General features: G+C 40.6%; 1 protein-coding gene across 1 annotated transcript in view; it reads right to left on the reverse strand.

Moving 5' to 3' along the window:
- FGD4 (FYVE, RhoGEF and PH domain containing 4) overlaps positions 1-22,129 on the reverse strand; it is a 195,933-nt gene that overhangs the window by 168,323 nt on the left and 5,481 nt on the right. The gene's annotated exons all lie outside the window — the stretch shown is intronic.

Genomic DNA, 22,129 nt, shown 5'->3' on the forward strand with positions numbered 1-22,129 from the left:
TATAAATATTAAGCATGTAAAAACTGACTTTTAAAGAGCCATATTATGAATATTATATATCCTTTTAAAACATTTTTTTTGTAAGTACCAGACAAAACTGAATTGCACTAAAAACTTCATTGGGCACCAACCTTCTTTTTCAAATCTTACAGCAAATGCAAGCCAACCTATCTCTTGGAGGACACTTGAATCATCTTTACACTTCATTCACCTCCCATTCTTTTTTTTTTTTTTTTTTTTTTTGTCTTTTTTTTAGGACCAAACCCGGGACATATGGAGGTTCCCAGGGTAAGGGGTCCATTTGGAGCTGTAGCCACTGGCCTAAGCCAGAACCACAGCAACTCGGGATCCAAGCCACATCTGTGACCTACACCACAGCTCACGGCAACGCCAGATCCTTAACCCACTGAGCAAGGTCAGGGATCGAACCCTCCCTCATCCTCATGGATGCTAGTCAGACTCGCTAACCACTGAGCCACGACAGGAACTCCTACCTCACATTCTTTCATGGCCAATTATGAAACACGCCCAGAAGTCTTCAACTGGTAACTGTTAGAGGAAGGTACATATTTGCATGGGAACTTACTCATCAATGACCCTTGCTCTTTTGTCTCAATTTGCTAAGCTTCTGTGCAAGACAATCCAATAAGTCAACCACATCTATTTACCTTATCAATCACCATTTCAATATATTACACAATTTGCTAAAAGTCATTAAATAGTTACAAATTTGAGACAGAGGTTGCCAAACCTTTCTGAATTCTAAAGAAATGCCACCCATTCTTTGATCTTTGCCTCAGTTCTTACCTTAACACAATTAAGCACCTTTGAAAAGAAAAAAATTCCTCTGTCAAAAACCATTGCCAGAATTCCCATCTTGGCTCAGCAGAAACAAAACTGACTAGAACCTACAGGGACGCAGGTTTGACCCCTGGCCTTGCTCAGTGGGTTAAGGATCTGGCATTGCTGTGAGCTGTGGGGTAGGTGGCAGATATGGCTTGGATCTGGCATTGTTGTGGCAGTGGCCTAGGCCAGCGGCTATGGCTCCAATTCAACCCCTAGCCTGGGAACCTCCATATGCTGCAGCAGGTGTGGTCCTAAAAAAAAAAAAAAAAATCACTGCTTAATTCAGAGTTCTATGGGATGGTATTGGAGCAATTCAAACTTTTTCCGTCTCAGATGTCAGCCTTTGTACTTTAACTGGGTAAGCTGTATGGTATCTGAACTCTATCTCAAAGAAGCTTTTTTTTTTTTTTGAAGGAGTACATATAGATATTCAATTGTCCCAGCACAATTTGTGGGTGTGAGTGGGTGTGTGTAGCCATGGCATGCAGCGGCTGTATGTAGTATTTCAGTCCAAGTCCAGGAATCAAATCCAAGTCACAGTGGTGAAAGTGCCGAGTGCTAACCACTAGATCACCAGGAAACTCTCCAAAAGCTTTTTTTTTTTTAAGTACCCTGTTATTATTATTACTCTTTTTTTTTTTTTTTTTTTTGTCTTTTCTAGGGCCGCACCCTCAGCATATGGAGGTTCCCAGGCTAGGGGTCTAATATGAGCTGTAGCTGCCGGCCTGCACCAGAGCACAGCAACGCGGGATCCGAGCCACGTCTGTGACCTACACCACAGTTCATCCCCAACACACTAAGCAAGGCCAGGGATCGAACCTGCAACCTCATGGTTCCTAATCAGATCCATTAACCACTGAGCCACAAGTGGAGCTCCCTATTATTATTTTTTTAATCACACTCTATTCCTTTAACTTGGTTTTAGGCCCTTTCGTATTCTGTTCCTTCTTCAAAATTGTCATCATAGTCAAATTCAAAAAACTGAACGTATGGAGTTCCTTTCATGGCTCAGGGGTAATGAACCCGAATAGGAACCATGAGGATGCTGGTTCGATCCCTGGCCTTGCTCAGTGGGTTAAGGATCTGGCGTTGCCGTGAGCTGTGGTATAGGTCACAGATGCAGCTTGGATCCCACACTGCTGTGGCTCTGGAGTAGGCCAGCCCCTAGTCTGGGAACTTCCATATGCTGCAGGCATGGCCCTAAAAAACAAAACAAAACAAAACAAAACTGACCTTGAAGGCTGTGTCATTCATTTTCATCTTGCCTTTTGATCACTATCAGTACTATGTTATCCTAGAATAAAAGACTTTCTTGACATTCTTTTTCTCACAAACTCTTTTCTTAATCGTAAAGAAAAACAAAATCTTTTGAGGAATGTGACAATTTACAAACAAGAGCTTTAAAGATAATAATTAAGGACAGGAATAAGCTGAGCCACTATGACCAGATCCCAGGGCTGATGGTTCAGTGAACTTTGTTTAGTTAGGTATGATGGTGGAATTTATGACCATAAATGTACCATAAAACCACAGGGCTACTAAACTAGCCTTTGCTCATGCACTGGGATCACCTAAAATAATTCTCTAAGTAAAGACTGATACAAAGATTTTATTTAAGCAGATGGCAGTGGGCAGGACAATGGTCTGAGATATATCTGGGTGATTTATACATTTATCTTACCATAAATCAATAGTTACAATGCATGTAATCTCCTTTCTAGACTTAACAGTATCTATTTTAAAAAATGATAGGAAAAAAAAAAAAAAAGACTACCTAAATATCCACCCAAACTAACAAGCTACCAACCCACCCCAGGAAGCTACATGCACACATGAGGAGGAAATGTGTGAGACTGGTATTCTGCTAGAAGACTTGGGCTCTTACAAGACCAGGGAGCACCTATTTCGCCTCTTCTCAGTGGTCCCAAGTACTTTAGTTTTTACTTAATGAGAATAAAGATAAGTTTCTACTTTTTGTTCTCTAAATCCCACAAACTAGCAATATTAACTGAATAATGCTGTGGTTACGGAGTTCCTGTTGTGGCACAGTGAAAATCAATTGAACCAGTATCCATGAGGATGTGGATTCAATCCCTGGCCTCACTCAGTGGGCCAGGGATCCAACATTGCAGTGAGCTGTGGTGTGGGGCACAGACATGGCTTGGATCCCATGTTGCTGTGGCAGGCAGCTGTAGCTCTAATTCGACCCCTCTCCTGGGAACTTCCATATGCCGTGGGTGTGGCCCTAAAAAGCAAAAATAATAATGATAATGCTGTGGTTACAACTGTGGGCTTCAGACCTGAACCAGCCTGGATGTGTCCTGACTCTACCACTTAATAGCTATGAGCCTTTGGGCAAGTCAGTCACCCTTCCAAGGCCTTAGCTTCCTCATCTGTGAAATAAACATAACAGTAAATTGGTGGAAGGATTAAATGAAGCTGTGTATATAAAAGCTCTTTGCTTTGTATCTGGCATGTAGAAGGCTCTCAAACATGAATATGCATTAAAATGTCCACTCTAGGATTCCTGTCATGGCTCAGTGGTAACGAACCTGACTAGTATCCATGAGGACACGAGTTCAGTCCCTGGCCTCACCCAGTAGGTTGGGGATCCAGCCTTGCCGTGAGCTGTAGTGTGGGTCGCAAACTTGGCTCAGATCCTGAGTTGCTGTGGCTGTGGTATAGGCCAGCAGCTGCAGATCTGATTCAACCACTAGCCTGGGAACTTCCATGTCACAAGTTTGGCCCTAAAAAGACCAAAATTTTAAAAAGTCCACTCTATAGCAACACCTCCTCAAATCCACCCATGCCTTTACTCCTTGGCCTATTTAAAAATCCCTCAAGGAGTTACTGCTGTGGCACAGTGGGTTAATGATCAGGCCTGTCCCTATGAGAGTGCCGGTTCAATCTCCGGCCTGGCACAGTGGGTTAAGGATCCGGTGTTGCTGCAGCTGTGGCATAGGTTGCAAATGTGGCTCGGATTCCGTTCCTGGCCCAGGAATTTCCATATGCTGTGGGTGCAGCCAAGAAAGGAAAACAAAACAAAAAACTCCCTCAAAGCATCCCCCCATAGTCTTAGCCTCTTCTGGTGCCTTTGCCCATTGCCTTGTCTGGTTCATGTCCTTGCAAAACCAATGTGGAAATGATAAAACTCTTGATAGAATGAGGAAGGAAGAGGAGAAAATGAGAAGGCAATGCCAGCGGCACCCTCTCTGAACGGGGCAGCAAAGACTGGCAACACTCATCCCCCTGATCAATTCTCTAGTGCCCCCTCCCACTGTGTCAGGTATAACCAGAGAGACTGCGTTCAAGAGCACAGCTCTCAGGGACACCAGGTACACATTAAGCAAGTTGCAAGTTCCCTTCCCTTCAGCCAGCACTTGGCACTCTACTAGGAATTATATGGCCCAGCAAAAGGTCTAGAAGCTTCTAGAGTGTGAAGCTAAAACAATGATGTATACTTCCCTGTGAATCATAGAAATCTTTTTCAGTACTTTAAAGTTAAAACATGGATAATGTGAAACCAGAAGGAAACATAAGGCAGTTCTCTCCTCTACTCAAAAGTGAGACCAGAAGGTATCCAAAATGACCAACCAGAAGTGATGTTCTGCATAGCTAAAATGACATTAACAATGCATTTGTTTCATACTTAATTTAAATTAATTTTAAAAAATTAATTTTTAAGTTCATATCTAATTTAAATGCATTTACACTAAACCAATGGTTCTCAATTTGGAGCAATTTTGGTTCTCAAGGGATATTTGGCAATGTCTAGAACTGCTTGTGTTTTAGTGAACAGAGGCTAGAATGCTGCTAAATATTCCACAAGACCCAAAACAGCCCCCCACAACAAAGAATTAATCAACCCAAAACATCAATTGTCCTGACTTGAGAAATCCTATGCTAACCAAATACCTTATTGATAGTCATCTTAAACATCATAATTAGTAAAGAAAATCCTTTGATTACCAATCACTTTCATTTGTAGAGAAGTTTAAGACCCTTTAACTAAACAGTTTCTTTTGATCTCACAAAGGCTTAAGTGGTGGGGCCAATGGAAACCAAAGAAGGAAAAGGAAACCTGGTTATGACATGCTGGTCAGAATGCCTTTTCTATTTTGTTATGCTATATGCCTAGTCTGATACACAAAGGTATAATTGAAAAATATTTCAGTTGAAATTTCTAGGAAGTTATATTAGTGTCTTGCTTTCTACAATGCTGAATATTATTCAACATTTTCTTGGCCAAGCCTGCAGCATGCAGAGGTTCCTAGGCCAGGGATTGAACCTGCACCACAGCAGCAACCTAATCTACAGAAGTAACAATGCCAAATCCTTAAGTCACTGAGCCATAGGGAACTCTTCATTTAACCTTTTTTGATGACAAAGATATAACTGTGATTATCCATTACAGAAATGTTGGGTAGTATTGTTGTAAGTTTTTTCTACTCTTGATATCAGATTGTCAGACAACTGCCACTGTCATGTCTCAAAGTACACTCTTGGAGCCACTGCCCACCAGATCCATTCTCAAGCCTCTCCTAATCTGTGGGATTTCATTTGCCATGAATGGTAAAAAAATTAAAACCAAGCTTATCAAAGAATTCGCTGAGTGAAGGCTAACATGAATAAAGTACAGAGCTTTCAAGGTTATTCTGAGAACAGATACTTTTTCCTTTTTCAAGTTGGGCTGATGTCCTAGGGGTTACTACTGTCATGTCAAGAGTAACCTATGGGTGTGCAGTGTTATTAGATACCATGTATTTCCAAACACTTATATAAAGCAAGTGAAATTTTAAATGTTTTCTAAAATGTGAAGAAATGGTTCAAGGCTATACTCCTACCTGCAACAACAGAGTAATAACATTGTGAAAAATAATTTTTACAGTGACAAAGAGTGCATAGGTGGTATATAGAATGTATAGATGTTATATGTGGGATGATACAGTGAAACAATGTGAAATATTAGGACTGTGTGTTGTCAGAAAAAGCTATTTCACTTTTACTGAAAATGAAAAGACACATTTGACAATGCAAAACATCCAAAAAGATAATGGGAAATTCATATGACACGTTAATGTAATTTCACTTTGAAAGATTTTAAGAGCAAATAAAAACAGCTGCTCATGTGAAATCTGTTGATTCTACTCATTTAAATAGCATAGGTTTATATCAGACATCTTCAACAGAGCCTGGGCCAACCCAATACACATACCAAGCTTTACATGCATTACATCATTTAATCTTTCCCAACCTTATGAAATATTTTCATAATCCCAATTTTATTTTTAAAGTGAGGGGCACGTTGTTTAGGGAAATTATACAACCCAGCGCAAAGCTGTAAAGTGACAGAGGTAGAATTTAAACTCAGGCCAGTCTTATTGCTGAGCCAATAATCTCTCAACCAGTTTCCCCAATTTCAAGAAACAAAGCTACTCCTCTCAGAGCACAAAGTTCTATCATCCGCCATTGTAGCAGAGTTATATTTGAGTCCATATTCCATACCTTATACACAGTGCACAAAATTCAGTTAAAACACCACACTGTGCAGGTTTTTGCATTAGAATAAAGTTGAACCTGTTCACAAGTTAATCATAATTTAAATGTCAATGTCTACAAAACTTCAAAGTAGCTCCAATTTTCCTAGCATAAAGTACTGAGAAGGCAATTAACTATACCATTAAGAAACCACAGAATGAGTCCAGATGCGCAAATATTTTAGTTTACATGAAGGAAGTGATCTTCCTATAAAAAAGGCAATATGATCAAAGCTTTCTTTTTTGAAAAGGCCAGACTATCTCAAAGGAGCTAAGAAATTAATTTAGCCAGCAAATTAAAATTTTTTTTCTTTCTTTTTTTCCTTTCTTTTTTTTTCTTTCTTTTTAGGGCTGCACCCTCAGCACATGGAAGTTCCCAAGCTAGGGGTCCAATTGGAGCTGCAGCTGCCAGCCTACACCACAGTCACAGCAACACCAGATCAAAGCTGTGTCTGTACTGCAGCTCACAGCAAATGCCGGATCCTTAACCCACTGAGCAGAACCAGGGATCGAATCTGCATCCTCATGAATACTAGTCACAGCCACACCAGATCCAAGCCACATCAGTGACCTACACCTCATCCAGATCCTTAACCCACTGAGTGAGGCCAGAGATCAAACCCACAACCTCACAGAGACAACACTGGGTCCTTAACCCACTGAGCCGAAATGGGAACTCAAGTTAATGCACTTTTGAATTGACTCATCACTCAAAATCATCAAGGAACCTTATTTGAAGGAATGCCAATGTAGGAAAAATAAAGTTAAGTAAAGAAAAAAATTAAGATGGTGATAAAGCTTGCATATTAACTGGATTTTTATGTATTGGCTGACATAAAATATATACTTTGATTATTTTATTTTGTTGAAATATAGTTGATTTACAATGTTATATTAGTTTCTGCTATACTATGCTATATATGTATGTGTGTGTGTATATATATATATATGTACACATATATATCAAACTGATATATGTGTGTGTGGTATATATATATCAAAGTGATATAATATACACACATATATAATTTCATATTTTTCCATTATAGGTTACTAACAAAATATTGGATATAGTTCCCTGTCCTATACAGTATATCTATTTTATATACAGTAGTTTGTATCTGCTAATCCCAAACTCATTTATCCCTCCCAACCTCTTGCCCCTTTGGTAACCACAAGTTTGTTTTCCATGCCTCTGTGAGTCTGTTTCTGCTTTGTAAGTAAGTTCATTTGTATCATATTTTAGATTCCACATATAAGTGATATCATATGATATTTGTCTCTGTCTGACTTATTTCACTTAGTATGATAATCTCTAGGTCCATCCATGTTGCTGCAAAATGGCATTATTTCATTCTTTTTATGGTTGAGTAGTATTCCAGTACATGTATATCATTATGAGTATAATGTATTATATATTCCATTACATAATAAGTATTAAAATGGAGTATTCTATTATACATATATACTGCTATATATTTTATATATGCATATGTCTGTGTGTATATATATATATATATAAAAAATACAGCAGTATATAATTGGAGTGGGTTCAGGGTAAAGGTGATATATATTTTTATATATTATATATAAAAAGTATTATATATGTAATACTGCTGCTATGAACATTGGGGTGAATGTATTTTCAAATTAAGAGTTTTTTCTGGATATATGCCCAGGAGTGGGATTGCTGGATCACATGGTTACTCTAATTTTAGTTTCTTTCTTTTCTTTTCCTTTTTTTTTTTTTTTTTTTTTGGTCTTTTTAGGGCCACAACTGTGGCATATGGAAGTCCCCAGACTACAGATCGAATTGGAGTTGTAGCCACCAGCCTGCACCACAGCCACAGCAACATGGGATCTGAGCTGCGTCTGCGACCTACACCACAGCTCACGGCAATGCTGGATCCTTGAACCCACTGAGTGAGGCCAGGGATGGTACCTGGGTCCTTATGGATACTAGTAGGGCTCGCTACCGCTGAGCCACAAAAGGAGCCCCTATTTTTAGTTTGTTAAGGAATCTCCTCCATACTCTTTTCCATAGTGGCTGCACCTAATTTACATTCTCACCAATAGTATAGAAGGGTTGCCTTTTCTCCATACCCTCTCCAGCATAAAATATTCACTCTGAAAATGTAGCACTCAAGAAGGGGTTTAATTCACAGTCACTCAATTAGGATTTCACAAACAGCAGGGATCAAGACAGGTATGGTCACTGTTCTCATGATGCTAATGTAAAGTTTCATCTTCATGCTAAAAAGACTGAACAAGTTACTAAAAGAGGTGATGCAAGAAGCTGCTCTGCACACAGAGCTCAACTTGATGAACTGAAGGCCTCATGCCAACTCCTGTCTCTACCTTATTCTCAACTCAGTTTCATCCCACACTCTTGACTTCACCTGTTCCTGTGAAAGCTGCAGCCCATGGTATCTCAGTTGCTGTGGCATCCAGTGCTTTGGCACAAAGGGCCCAGACCTGTCACTCTACCTCTAAAACCTGTCCAGCACTCACCTTTACCCCAAACCCACTCCAAAGGCTCACACCCACCACCTCCTTCCCTGTCTCACAGACCAGTCACTGAAAATAAGTCCTTAGGCCCAAGCTCAGCAGTGTCTGCATCAAACATCTTAACAGCATCCTGCCTTTGGAAAAGAGAATGCAGACAAAAACCCCTGCTCTTATGGAGTTTAGTATATATTAGGGTAGGAATGGAGGGGCAGAAAATAAGATTCTAAAAAAGACAAAGTTAAATAGTGGTTGTAGAGAAAAATAAGACAAGGAAAGAATATAGGAGGGAGTTCCCATTATAGCACAGCAGAAACAAATCCAACTAGTATCCATAAGGATGCGGGTTCAATTCCTGGCCTCTCTTAGTGGGTCAGGGATCCGGTGTTGCCATGAGCTGTGGTGAAGATAGCAGACAGGGCTTGGATCCCACTTGCTGTGGCTGTGGCACAGGCCAGCAGCTGTAGCTTGTATTTGCCCCCTAGCCTGGGAATGCCGCAGGTACAACCCTATGAGGGAAAAAAAAAAGAAAGGAAAGAGTATAGGAGTGGGGCTTCCAATTGTACATAAGGTAGCCAGGGAAAGGCCTCAGTGAGAAGGTGTATTTAAGAAAAGATATGAAGCAGATGAACTCGATACTTGTTAAGCATTGAAAGTAAGGTTTTAACTGACTGAAATTTTCTATTAGTCAAGCTTTTTGGGTCCTACAGTAAGAAGGTGTATCAGGAGTTCCCATTGTGGCTTAGCAGGTTAAGATCGTGACATAGTATCCGTGAGGACGCAGGTCTGATCTCCGGCCTCCCTCAGTGGGTTAAGGATCCAGCATTTCTGCATGCTACAGCTTAGGCTGCAGGCGTGGCTTGGATCCACTGTTGCTGTGGCTATGGCATAGGCCTGCACTGCAGCTCTGATTTGACCCCTAGCCTGGGAACTTTCATATGCCACAGGTGCAGCCGTAAAAAGAAAAAGTAAAGAGGTGTGTAACATAACATATGAGCAAAGGGAAAAATATTAAAAGAAAGAATTAAGGAGTTCCCACTGTGGAACAATGGGATCGGTGGTATCTCTGCGGTACCAAGACACAGTTTTGATCCCCAGCCCAGCACTTGGGTTAAAGGATCCAGCATTGCTACAGCTATGGCATAGGTGGCAACTTTGGCTTAGATCCAACCCTTGGCCTGAGAATTCCACGTGCCTCAGGGCAGCCAAAAAGGAAACACAAGAGAAAAAATTAATAAAGGGAAATTATTCTCTTTTAATCTATTCTTGGAGGAGGGGTGTTTCAGGATAAAGGAAAATAAGCAGACATAAACTATTAAAGTTTTCCAAATGTCCATAACAAAGCCCATTTTCTAAGTGAGCCACTATTGTACTTGCAGGAACTAATTGTAAGGAACTGGCTTTGAGATCCAAAATAAGGAGTGAGAATAAAAATACCCTTTTCTAGATGAAAAAGTATAAATTGTAGTGATCCAGGAATCTATGCCAGAAATCAAAAATTAATGAAAGTTAGGCAAGAATGAATATTCTGAAATAAGGTAAGGACATTTAATGCGTCAATGATAGATGGAATTGCCAACATAATTTTTTTTTTTTTTTTTACGTTTACGGAAATGAGCCACCATCAAGAAACATGAGGAAGAGAAGCACCTGCCCCACCCCGGCCAGCTTGCTCACTACAGGCCTTCAGACATTGTGTGATGACAGCTGCCCACTGAAGGTGGGGTTGTGTGATTATCTTGACTTTCTCTCTCTTTTCTACCACCCAATGACCACAATGTGGTTAAGACAAATCTCCCATGTTAACAAAAACATACAAGTTGGTCATTCAGTTCCAGAACTCAGAAATCAGCATTGGTTTTCAATGAAAATGAGCTTATACTGGGCACCACACTGACTTCAGAACAATGACTGCCATCATTGGCAGTTCACGCCTTGCTTGTTCCTGAATCCTTCTCCTCCCTTCTTTTCACTGTTTTCATAACCGGTGGCCTGAGTTTACCACTTTCTATAAAGGACTATAAAGGGCTCTAATTAGCACCCTAGTCAGTTCCTAGTTCTTCCATGGGGACGGCCTCTCTGAGTGTGACTACTCACACCCACGCTGTTATTACACTAAGATGTTAACAAAGCAAAAAAAAACTATGCATAATTCTCTTAATTAGAAAAATTAAAGTGGTTTGCCAACATATACCAATAGGATCATGGTATTGATATATTAATACTATATATACACTTATATATTATGCATACATAATTATACATATATATTATATGTATTTATAGTTAATATATTAATATACACATTCTATATTATTCTATACATTCTATTATATAGCCATCCATTATAGGTTTTTTTAAAATGGAGGAAAAGAGGAGAAAAGCAGTTTTTTCTGTTTTTGTTTTGTTTTGTTCTTTAGGGGTTTTGTGGGGTTTTTTTGGAGGGGGTGGTTTGGCCATGCCCACAGTATGTGAAGTTCCTGGGCCAAGGACTGAACTTTCACCACAGCTATAACCAGAGCCACAGCAGTGAAAATGCAGGACCCCCAACCTGCTGAGCCACAAGGGAACTCCAGTGTTACCTATTTTTGCAAGACATCTCAAATTTAGCAGGATTCTTGAAAATTAATATTATTTACATAATTTCAAAGTTTAGTACATAAGCATCACCGTACTAATAAGATATTATACACTTAATACAGTCAAATAAGTTTCTAGAAAGAAAGCAGTAGAGGCCTGAATTTGGTGAGTATTCATAAGAGGTCTGATTGTACAGCAAAGACCAGAAAGCTACCTCTAAGAATATGGTTTCCTTTTCCTTGAAAATGTCCTTTTTCTCTTTCCTCAGCTGCAATAGACCAAACAGGATTGTTCTTATTTTTAATACTATTGATAAATGGGATGAAAACATCAAGGAAAGTGTCTTCTCCATTACTGAAGATCAATAATTAGTATCTCTATATTCAGAGATGTTAAAAACTGGCAATAAGGAATTCATGGGAGGGAGTTCCCTACGTGGCTCAGCAGTTAATGAACCTAACTAGGATCCATGAGGATGTAGGTTCAATTCCCAGCCTCTCTTAGTGGCTTAAGGATCTGGTATTGCCATGAGCTGTGGTGTAGATCGCAGACTTGGCTCGGATCTGGTGTTGCTGTGGCTGTGGTGTAGGCCAGTGGGATTCAACCCCTAGCCTGGGAACCTCCATATGCTAGGGATGCAGCCCTAAAAAGCAGAAAATAAAATAAAAAATAAAAAATAAAAAAATTATGGAAGGTAGGAAAGTACAAAGGTTAGGAGCCTGGGTTTAAACCCTGCCTCCCTGCCAAGTAAACTTGGACACATTACTTAATCTGTCTGGGCTTCTTTTTTTTTTGTCTTTTTTTTTGTCTTTTTTTTTTTGTCTTTTTCTATTTTTAAGGCTGCATATGGAGGTTCCCAGGCTATGGGTCCAATCGGAGCAATCGGAGTTGTAGCCACCGGCCTACACCAGAGCCACAGCAATGCATGATCCAAGCTGCGTCTGCGACCTACACCACAGCTCACAGCAACACCAGATCCTTAACCCACCAAGCAAGGCCAGGGATCGAACCCACAACCTCATGGTTCCTAGTCGGATTCGTTTCCACTGGGCCACAACGGGAACTCCTGTCTGGGCTTCTAGTTCCCCTTCTGTACAATGGGGATTACAGGACCCACTTGTGATAATTAAGTGAGTTTGTGCATGTAAAGCACTTTGAATGGTGTCTACCAAAAAAGTCAGTGCCCAATAAATGACAGCTATTATTGTTTCAATTATTATATGATTGTTAATTATAAGTAATTATAATTAATAGGCTGAAGTAGTCAGAGATATAGAAGATATAACCACACATAGTAAGTTTGGGGTTTAGAGGAGGGGGGTGGGAATGTTAGTCAACGTTTTCAGTTATATATCTAGGAATATTCACAATCTTTTCTACTATTCAGAAGCAATAAAGATTATGCAGTTAAATTTTAAAATTTAGGCTGATCTACATTTCAATGTCTCACAATTTTTTAACCACCACCAATTGAGAAAGAGAGTCCCAATTTCAGGAATCTTAAAATGTGAAAAAGATTTCATCACGTATTTTACAACTGATGAAATACATTAAGAGATGGAAAGTAATACAGTGATCCTTCAGGTCTCTGACGTTCCACAGTCTCATCCTCTTCTATGAGAGCTAGGAACTAAAATCTTGCTTCTTATCATACCTAGTTTCTGCCTCTCAGATTGCTTTTTAAAGAAAGCACATTAGAGATGGGCAGAAGAAAGGTACTCCTTTCTTCATCCATGGATAAACTGGACAAAAATATCAAGAAAAGTGTCTTCTCCATTACTATTAGAAGTTTTGACCTTAAAAGCCACATCCTAATAATCATACCTCGTTTCTGCCTCTCAGATTGCCTTTTAAAGAAAGCACATTAGAGAAGGGCAGAAGAAAGGAGTGCTATTAGAAATTTTGACCTTAAAAGCCAAGTCCTAATAATCATACCTCGTTTCTGCCTCTCAGATTGCTTTTTAAAGAAAGCACATTAGAGATGGGCAGAAGAAAGGAGTACTATTAGTTTTGACCTTAAAAGCCAAGTCCTAATAGTTAGAAATAACAAAGTAAGGAAAAAAAAAAAAAAGACTTCAAGGAGAGGACACCAGCAACAGGAAATGAAAAATAAAAGGTATGAGATAATGAAACTCCTGACAACTTAATAAACCAGTCTGAGGCCTTTCAGTGGAGGAGCAACCCAGGGCCTAAAAACTCCAGCACGCTCTTGAGTCAGGACATACCACAGCATTGGAAAGGATGCCAGGAATAATCAGAACTGTTACACTGAAAGGGACATCTAGTCCATGAAATTTCAAAGAAAACAAAGTATACTATTCCCACGCCTTTTCTAATAATAGACTCCTGCACAAAATTACTGCATATTGCTGATAAGAGTACATGAACAGTGTAGACACAGGACAGCCGAGAACCACTGAGGTCAGAATGTTTAGGGTGCAAGCTGGGATTACTGGTCAGAAAGGGTTACATCTGACATTCTGTTTCCTCTACAGCCACCAAAGCATCTTGCCTCTCCTTGAGTATCCTCATTAATAAGAAATCCACGACCCCAGAGTTCCTGTCATGGCGCAGCGGAAACAAATCCAACTAGGAACCATGAGGTTTTGGGTTCCATCCCTGGCCTCGCTCAGCGAGTTAAGGATCCAGTATTGCCCTGAGCTGTGGTGTAGGTTGCAGACATGGCTCAGATCTTGCCTTGCTGTGGCTGTGGTGTAGGCTGGCGGCTACAGCTCTGATTAGACCCCTAGCCTGGGAACCTCCACGTGCTGCAGGTGCGGCCCTAAAACGACGAAAAAAAAAAGAAAAGAAATCCACCACCCCTAAAGGAAACCAATTCCACATTCTGTCAGCATTGTCAGAAAATTTATATGTTGAAGCAAGATATGCCAAGATATGGAGTTCTTCTATTGACTCAATATTTATTGAGCCCCTGAATGGACTTTGAGGGGCCTTTGAGGAGCAATGGCAATGGATGACTCAAGTTAGAGACAGAAAAACAAAGAGAAATTTAGTGAAGCTGAAGTGGCTGGGAAGAGAGAATGCCAGAAGATTTTTTTTTTTCCTAGGAGGGTGGAAGACAATCAGAGAAAGCTAAACGAGGGCAGACTGACCTCAGATCCTGCCCATAGCTATGTGGATCATGGAAGAAGATCAACTGCCACTTGAATCACCAGGGAATCAGTGTTAAGAAGAGAAAGCCAGACTTCAGTGGGGAAACAGACAGAGGGTGGTTCTGTGATACAATTCAAGTTTTAGGGAAATCTGACATAAAAGAGGGGCTCAAGATAGCACAGGAGGAAAGAATGAGGAGAGAGGCCAGCAGTGAAAGGCAGTTTTGGCAGGAACTAAGGGGAGGAGAGGGATAAGCAGGAAGTGCACAGAAGGAGGTAGGAAGATATGTGACTAGAAGAGTTTGCACCTTGAGCAGCAACTTGTACTCAGCAGATATAAGTCTAAAGAACCAATCACAATCCAGGGAGAGAGCACTAGATCAGATACACAAAAGATGCAAAAAGAAACACAGACTATGAGAGCAGGATTTGAATTAACCCTAAAATAATACCGAACAAGTTAATATTTAAACATTTCCCAAGTGGACGTTCCCTGGCCAGGGATGGAACCCATGCCACAGCAGTGACAATGGCAGATCCTTAACCCCTAGGCCACCAGAGAACTCCAATATTCCCATTTTACAGATGAGAAACCTGAGTCAAAAAGAGTTCCAAATCACCCCAGCTAATTAGCTAGAGAAGAATTCAAACCCAGCCAGTCTAACTCCAGAGTCACACTCCAAACCACTACAGCGTATTAGTCTCCCCTTGATTTCTAGGTCCCAACAAACTGGTCCCAACACTATGTCTGATCCACAGTTAACACTGAAATACTCATCAAAGGACTGAAAGATCCCAGTTTTAGTGGCTCTTAGGAGGCAAAATTTACAATGAAAGACAGGGATCCAGAAAGCAAACAAGAGATACTGATACTGATTAACTGGCTTTTGGCTTTGAATGGAATGTTCAGGTAACTTTGTTTTTCCAACCTGCTATGAACTTCCAGCTTGTCAGCAGTAAGGCAGTCCAATCAGATGCATAAGCCAGAACATAGGCTCATGGGTGATTCCAAAGTCACAAGTCAGATGTGCAGTTTTCCCCAAAGTGAGGATGCAGCACAGTCAAAAAGTGTGCCTTCCTCTCCACTACAAACGACCACTCTGATCATTGCTCTTAGACCCAACATAGCCTTACAACCTGTTTATTATACATTATGTTCTCCTTCTAGGACAGAAACTGCTTAAGGCCAAGGCATTGCCTCATTTTTGATTTCCCAACACCACTTACCGATATTGGTATATCATCAACTAATATGGTGCATGTTAATTTACTTTCTGCAAATGAAATAAAGATGACTTTTTTTCTTTCTTTTTTCTTTCTTTTTTCTTTTTTTAGGGCTGAACCCCCATCATATGGAAGTTCCCAGGCTGGGAGTCAAATTGAAGCTATAGCTGCCAGCCTACACCAGAGCCACAGCAATGCCAGATCCGAGCCACATTTGTGACCTACACCACAGCTCAAGGCAACACCGCATCCTTGGCCCACTGAGTGAGGCTAGGAACTGAACCCCCATTCTCATGGATACTAATCGGGTTTGTTTCCACTGAGCCACAAGGAAAACTCCAAGATGACTTTATTTTAAAGCTTTATTTTTCTACAAAGAGTTTTTAATAATTATTTTAAGGTAAAGTTAGCTGGGAGTTTCTGTTGTGGCGCAGCTGAAATGAATCCAACTAGTATCCATGAGGATACAAGTTCAATCCCTGGCCTTGCTCAGTGGTTCAGGAATCTGGCGTTACTGTGAGCTGTGGTTCAGGTTGAAGATGTGGTTTGGATCCCACATTGCTGTGGCTGTGGTGTAGGCTGGCAGCTGTAGCTCCAATTCGACCCCTAGCCTGGGAACTTCCATAGGCTGCAGGTGCAGCCGTAAAAAAGCAAAAAAAAAAAATTTAATTAAGTAAATTTGACTATAGTTTGATAACTTCACATACATTATACTACAATGCACTTGAAACTATAAGTAATGAGCTCTCTGTATACTTCAGGTGGGGTATCTAATAATTTATATGGTTCTACCTATGATTTTTCCACCTCTTAAATGTACTCACTAGTGTATATTTTAAAAATGCAAATAACCTATGGTAAAGTCACTGGTACTTTTTAAGGTTTCTATTAACATGTGGCCTATCACAAAATCCTGCCAGAGGCCTCAGGCAACAACTCAGACCTGTAGAACAGGCCAGATACTTGTTTGCAGCAAATGTTATATTGCAGCTCAGTTCAGTCCCCAGAATGGAAGCAAATTCCTAGTTTCTGAAGATGCTGTAGCTGGTGAAATTGACAGTTTAATTCCAGTTTAATTGAAATTGACAGTTAATTCCAGTGAATATATGCGAGAAGGGACAGCAGCTGAGTTTGTGCTCACTCTATCCCTGCATAAGTGAGGCAATAATTCAGAATTGATTATGGGCTCAAAAGACTTGCTGGTGCTAATGTCCACACTATCAACTGCACTCCAAAGACAGATGACTAATTCTAAACAATGCTCTACAAACAATGCCAAATTTATTCCTGTAAACACACACACACACCTCTTAAAATGTGACTAAAGCATGACTGTTCCAGCTTTAATAGTTCAAATAAGATTAAATGTTTGCATGAATTCTGAAAGGTCTATCTCTATACTGAAGGGTTACTGGTAAAGGTTTAACTAACCGTCATTGAAGTGATCAGTTTGGGATATAGAGTATCCTATCAATAAGAGGAAGTTAGGAGCTTCTGACCATCGATAGGATAGGACCAATACCCAGATTTAAGAAAATTAATTGGGGGGGGGGCTATGTAAAGTGGGTAGCTGGTAAGAGAAGTGGCCTGAACTAGGACAAAGGCCACCATCATGAAATGAAGGAGAACTGATAACAACTTGTGTCTGACTGGGTGGAAGTAGATAACAGAGAAGAGCAGATTTAAAATAAATGTCAAAGCCTAACAAAAGCAAGAATAGCAATATCTCCAAGAAAAGTCAGAAGGAGGGGCTAGATTGCAACAGAAAAACTGCAATTTGGTGCCTCTAGGACATTTACATTTACTCAGCAGTACAGATTAAGCTGAAGAAGCCCAGAGGGTGGATGACAGCAGCAAAGAAGAAAGGTGGCAAGAAATACTGGGGAAGAGAAACTGGGGTTGTTGGAAGAGAGAAAGGAGAAAACTGAGCTAGCCAGAGGAATAAACTTGGAGATCCAGTGAAGTAGGGAAGTCAGGACCAAGAAAAGAGCTTTAAAAAGAAGCAAATACCAGCCAGAAATTAAGAATAAGGACCATGGAGTTCCTGTCGCAGCTCAGTGGTTAACGAATCCGACTAGGAACCATGAGGTTGTGGGTTCGATCCCTGGCCCTGCTCAGTGGGTTAAGGATCCAGTGTTGCCGTGAGCTGCAGTGTAGGTTGCAGATGTGGCTCGGATCCCTTGTTGCTGTGGCCCTGGCGTAGGCCATCGGCTACAGCTCCAATTTGACCCCTAGCCTGGGAAACTCCATATGCCACAGGCGCAGCCCTAGAAGAGACAAAAAAAAAAAAAAAAAAAAAAGAATAAGGGCCACAAAGAGGTTTTTGGATGACACTTGGGAATTCACTGCTGATTTAGAACAGTGATCTGGAGTTGGGAACAGAAGACAGCCTAGAAGAAGAAAAGGAAGTGGAGGAGTTCCCGTCGTGGCGCAGTGGTTGACGAATCCGACTAGGAACCATGAGGTTGCGGGTTCGGTCCCTGCCCTTGCTCAGTGGGTTAACGATCCGGCGTTGCCGTGAGCTGTGGTGTAGGTTGCAGACGCGGCTCAGATCCCACGTTGCTGTGGCTCTGGTGTAGGCCGGTGGCTACAGCTCCGATTCAACCCCTAGCCTGGGAACCTCCATATGCCGCGGGAGCGGCCCAAGAAATGGCAACAACAACAACAAAAGACAAAAAGACAAAAAAAAAAAAAAAAAAAAAAAAAAAGAAAAGAAAAGGAAGTGGAGAGAAGGATGGGGTGAGAGAATGAAGAAGTGGGGGAAGCCATGGAAGTATATATAGCAGTTTAAGGAAGAAAGCCCCAGAGAATATCAAAATTTAAAGTCTAGGAGACCTTATTTGGAGGGAAGTGGGGGTGTAGGACAAGGAGCCTGTTAAGTGAAAACTGGACTCATCCTCCAGATTAGGAAAGAGAGAGTACCAACAAAGGACCCTAAGAAACGAAGTCTGAAGTGAAAAGGTCACCTGCGTTCATATCAGATACTCCAGTTGATAATAAACTATCAGCATAAACTAAAGTCTACTTAATTTTATGGGTGAGATTGAGAAACAAGAGAAAGGCAAAAAATACATATAACAAATGTAAAAAACACAATGAGAAATCAACCAGAATGGACAAAAAATTAGAAGTACAGAAAGCCCATATGATGTGTTGGTTGAGGGACAATTTATATCATTCTTTGCCTTGCACCTACAAAATGGTGGTTGTCAGGGCTCAGGACCAAAGGTGGGGTTTACCCATGTTTGGGAATGCACAGTAGCTGATAAAGCTGGTTGCACAACAGAATCATTTGAGGTACTTGTTAAAAATGTAGCTAACCCTACCCCCTGGAGATTCTGACTCATTCTAAGGAGTGGCTAGTTTTTAATTAGCACTGCAAGTAATTCTGATGCAGCCAGTAGGAAGGTATTTGGAAACCAAGCTGATAATCAAAATGATCTGATATACTTCCAAAAGATGCAGATTCATGAGCTCTTGTTTAAACCTACTGAATCTCACAGGCTACACTCACATCTATAAAATTAAACGTATCACGTTTACATCCTTCTGAAATCAACTTTCCAGCAAATGCACGTAGAAAAGAATTTTCAGGCATACCTTAGATATATTGCAGGTTCAGTTCTAGGCCACCACAATAAAGTGAATCTTGCAATGAAGCAAGTCAAAAGAATTTTTTGGTTGTCCAATGCATATAAAATTTAGGTCTACAGTATACTGTAATCTATTAAGGGTGCAGCAGCATTATGTCTCAAAAAATGTACATACCTTAATTTAAAAATACTTTATTGCTAAAAAAAAATCTAACCATTATCTGAGCCTTCAATAAGTCGTAATCATTTTTGCTGGTGGAGGATCTTGCCTCCATGCTGGTGGTTGGCGACTGATCAGGGTGAGATTGGAGTTGCTATGACAGTTGCTTAGAATAAAACAATTAAGTTTGCTGACTTTGATTGACTCTTCCATTCACGAATGATTTCTCCGTAGAAATGGTATTTGATAACATTTACCCACAGTGGAAATTCTTTCAAAACTGGAGTCAGAAGTTCCCACTGTGGTGCAGTGGAATGAATCCAACTAGGGACCATGAGGATGCGGGTTCGATCCCTGGCTTCAAGTCAGTGGGTTAACGATCCGGCATTGCCATGAGTTGTGGTGTAGGTTGCAGACGCAACTTGGATCTGGTGTTGCTGTGGCTGTGACATAGGTTGGCAGCTGTAGCTCCAATTTGACCCCTAGCCTGGGAACCTCCATATGTCACAGATGCAGCCCTAAAAAGAAAAACAAAACAAAACAAAAGACCACAGGAGTCAATCTCAAATCCCGCCACTGCTTTATCAACTCAGTTTATGTAATATTCTAACTCTTTGTTGTCATTTCAACAATCTTCACAGGATCTTCGCTGGGAATAGATTCCAGCTCAAGAAACTACTTTCTTTACTCATCCACAAAAAGCAACTCCTTATCCATTCAAGTTTTACCATGAGATTGCAGCAATTCAGTCATATCTCCAGGCTCAATTTCTAATTCTACCTCTCCTGTTATTTTCACTGAAGTCTTGAACTCCTCAAAGTTATCCATGAGGGCTGAAATCACCTTGCAAACTCCTGTGAATTTTGATATTTTGACCTCTTCTCATGAATCACGAATGCTCTTAATGGCATTTAGAATGACCAATTCTTTCCAGAAGGTTTTCAATTGACTTAGCCCAGATCCATCAGAGAAATCACAATCTATAGCAGCTATAGCCATACGAAATTTATTTCTTAAATAATAAGACTTGAAAGTTGAAATAACTCCTTGATCTATGGGCTTCCCAATGGATGTTATTAGGCGTGTAAACAACATTAATCTGATCTTGAGTGACAAGATGCACTCTCAATGAGCAGTGATTTCTTCTTTTCTGAGTACTAGGACTTAAAATATTCAGTATGCCATGTTATAAACAGATATGCTGCCTTCCAGGCTTTGTTGTTCCATTTATAGAGCACAGACAGTAGATTTAGATAATTCTAAAGGGCCCTATGACTTTCAGAACAGTAAATAAGCAATGGCTTCAATTTAAAGTCACCAGCTGGGAGCTCCCTTCATGGCTCAGCAGAAATGAATCTGAGTAGTAACCATGAGGACGCAGGTTCGATCCCTGGCCTCGCTCAGTGGGTTAAGGATCCAGCATTGCCGTGAGCTCAGGCCAGCAGCTATAGCTCCAATTTGACCCCTAGCCTGAGAACCTCCATAAGCCCTGGGTATGGCCCTAAAAAGACAAAATAAAATAACGTCACCAGCTGCATTAGCCCCTAAGAAGAGAATCAGCCCATCTTTTAAAGCTTTGAATTGACTTTTTTTCTCTAGCTATTAAAGCCTTAAATGGCATCTTCTTCCAAAAAAAGTCTGTTTCATTTACATTGAAAATCTGTCCTTTAGTGTAGCCACCTTCAGTAATTATCTGAGCTAGATTGTCTGGATAAGTTGCTGCAGCAGTCAGCACTTGCTATTTCACCTTGCGCTTTTATGTTACAGAGACAGTTTCTTTCCTTCAACTTCATGAACCAACCTCTGCTAGCTTTCAGCTTTTCTTCTGAAGCTTCCTTACCTCTCTCAGCCTCTATGGAATTACAGAGAGTTATGGTCTTGCTCTGGATTAGGCTTTCAGTTAATGGAATGCTGTGGCTGGTTTGATCATCTATCCAGACCACTACAACTTTTTCTTATCAGCAATAAGATTGTTTTGCTTTCTTACCATTCGTGCATTCATTGGAGTAGCACTTTTAATTTTCCTTTGCATTCACAACTTGGCTAGCTGTTTGGCACAAGGGCCTGGGTTTCAGTCTGTCTTGGTTTTCAACATGCCTTCCTCACTCAGCTTAATTATTGCTAGCTTTTGATTTAAAGTGAGAGGCAGGCTACTCTTCCTTTCACTTGAATACTTAGAGGCCATTGGAAGGTTATTAACTGGCCTAACATCAATACTGTTGTGTGTCAGGGAATAGGGAGGCCTAAGGAGAGGGACAGAGATGGGAATGGCCAGAGGGTGGAGCAATCAGAACACACACATTCATCAATTCAGTTCACCATCTTTTATCAGCTTAGTCTGTGGTGCCCCAAAAGAGTTAACAACTGTAACATCAAAGACCACTGTTCACAGATCACCATAACAAAGATAACAATACTGAGGAGTTCCCGTGTTGTGGCAGAGGGGAAACAAATCTGAGTAGGAACTATGAAGTTGCGGGTTCAATCACTGGCCTCGGTCATTAGGTTAAAGATCTGGCGTTACCATGAGCTGTGGTGTAGGTCGCAGACGCGGCTCGGATCTGGTGTTGC

Source organism: Sus scrofa, chromosome 5, assembly GCF_000003025.6.
Source record: "Sus scrofa isolate TJ Tabasco breed Duroc chromosome 5, Sscrofa11.1, whole genome shotgun sequence".
Taxonomy (NCBI): domain Eukaryota; kingdom Metazoa; phylum Chordata; class Mammalia; order Artiodactyla; family Suidae; genus Sus; species Sus scrofa.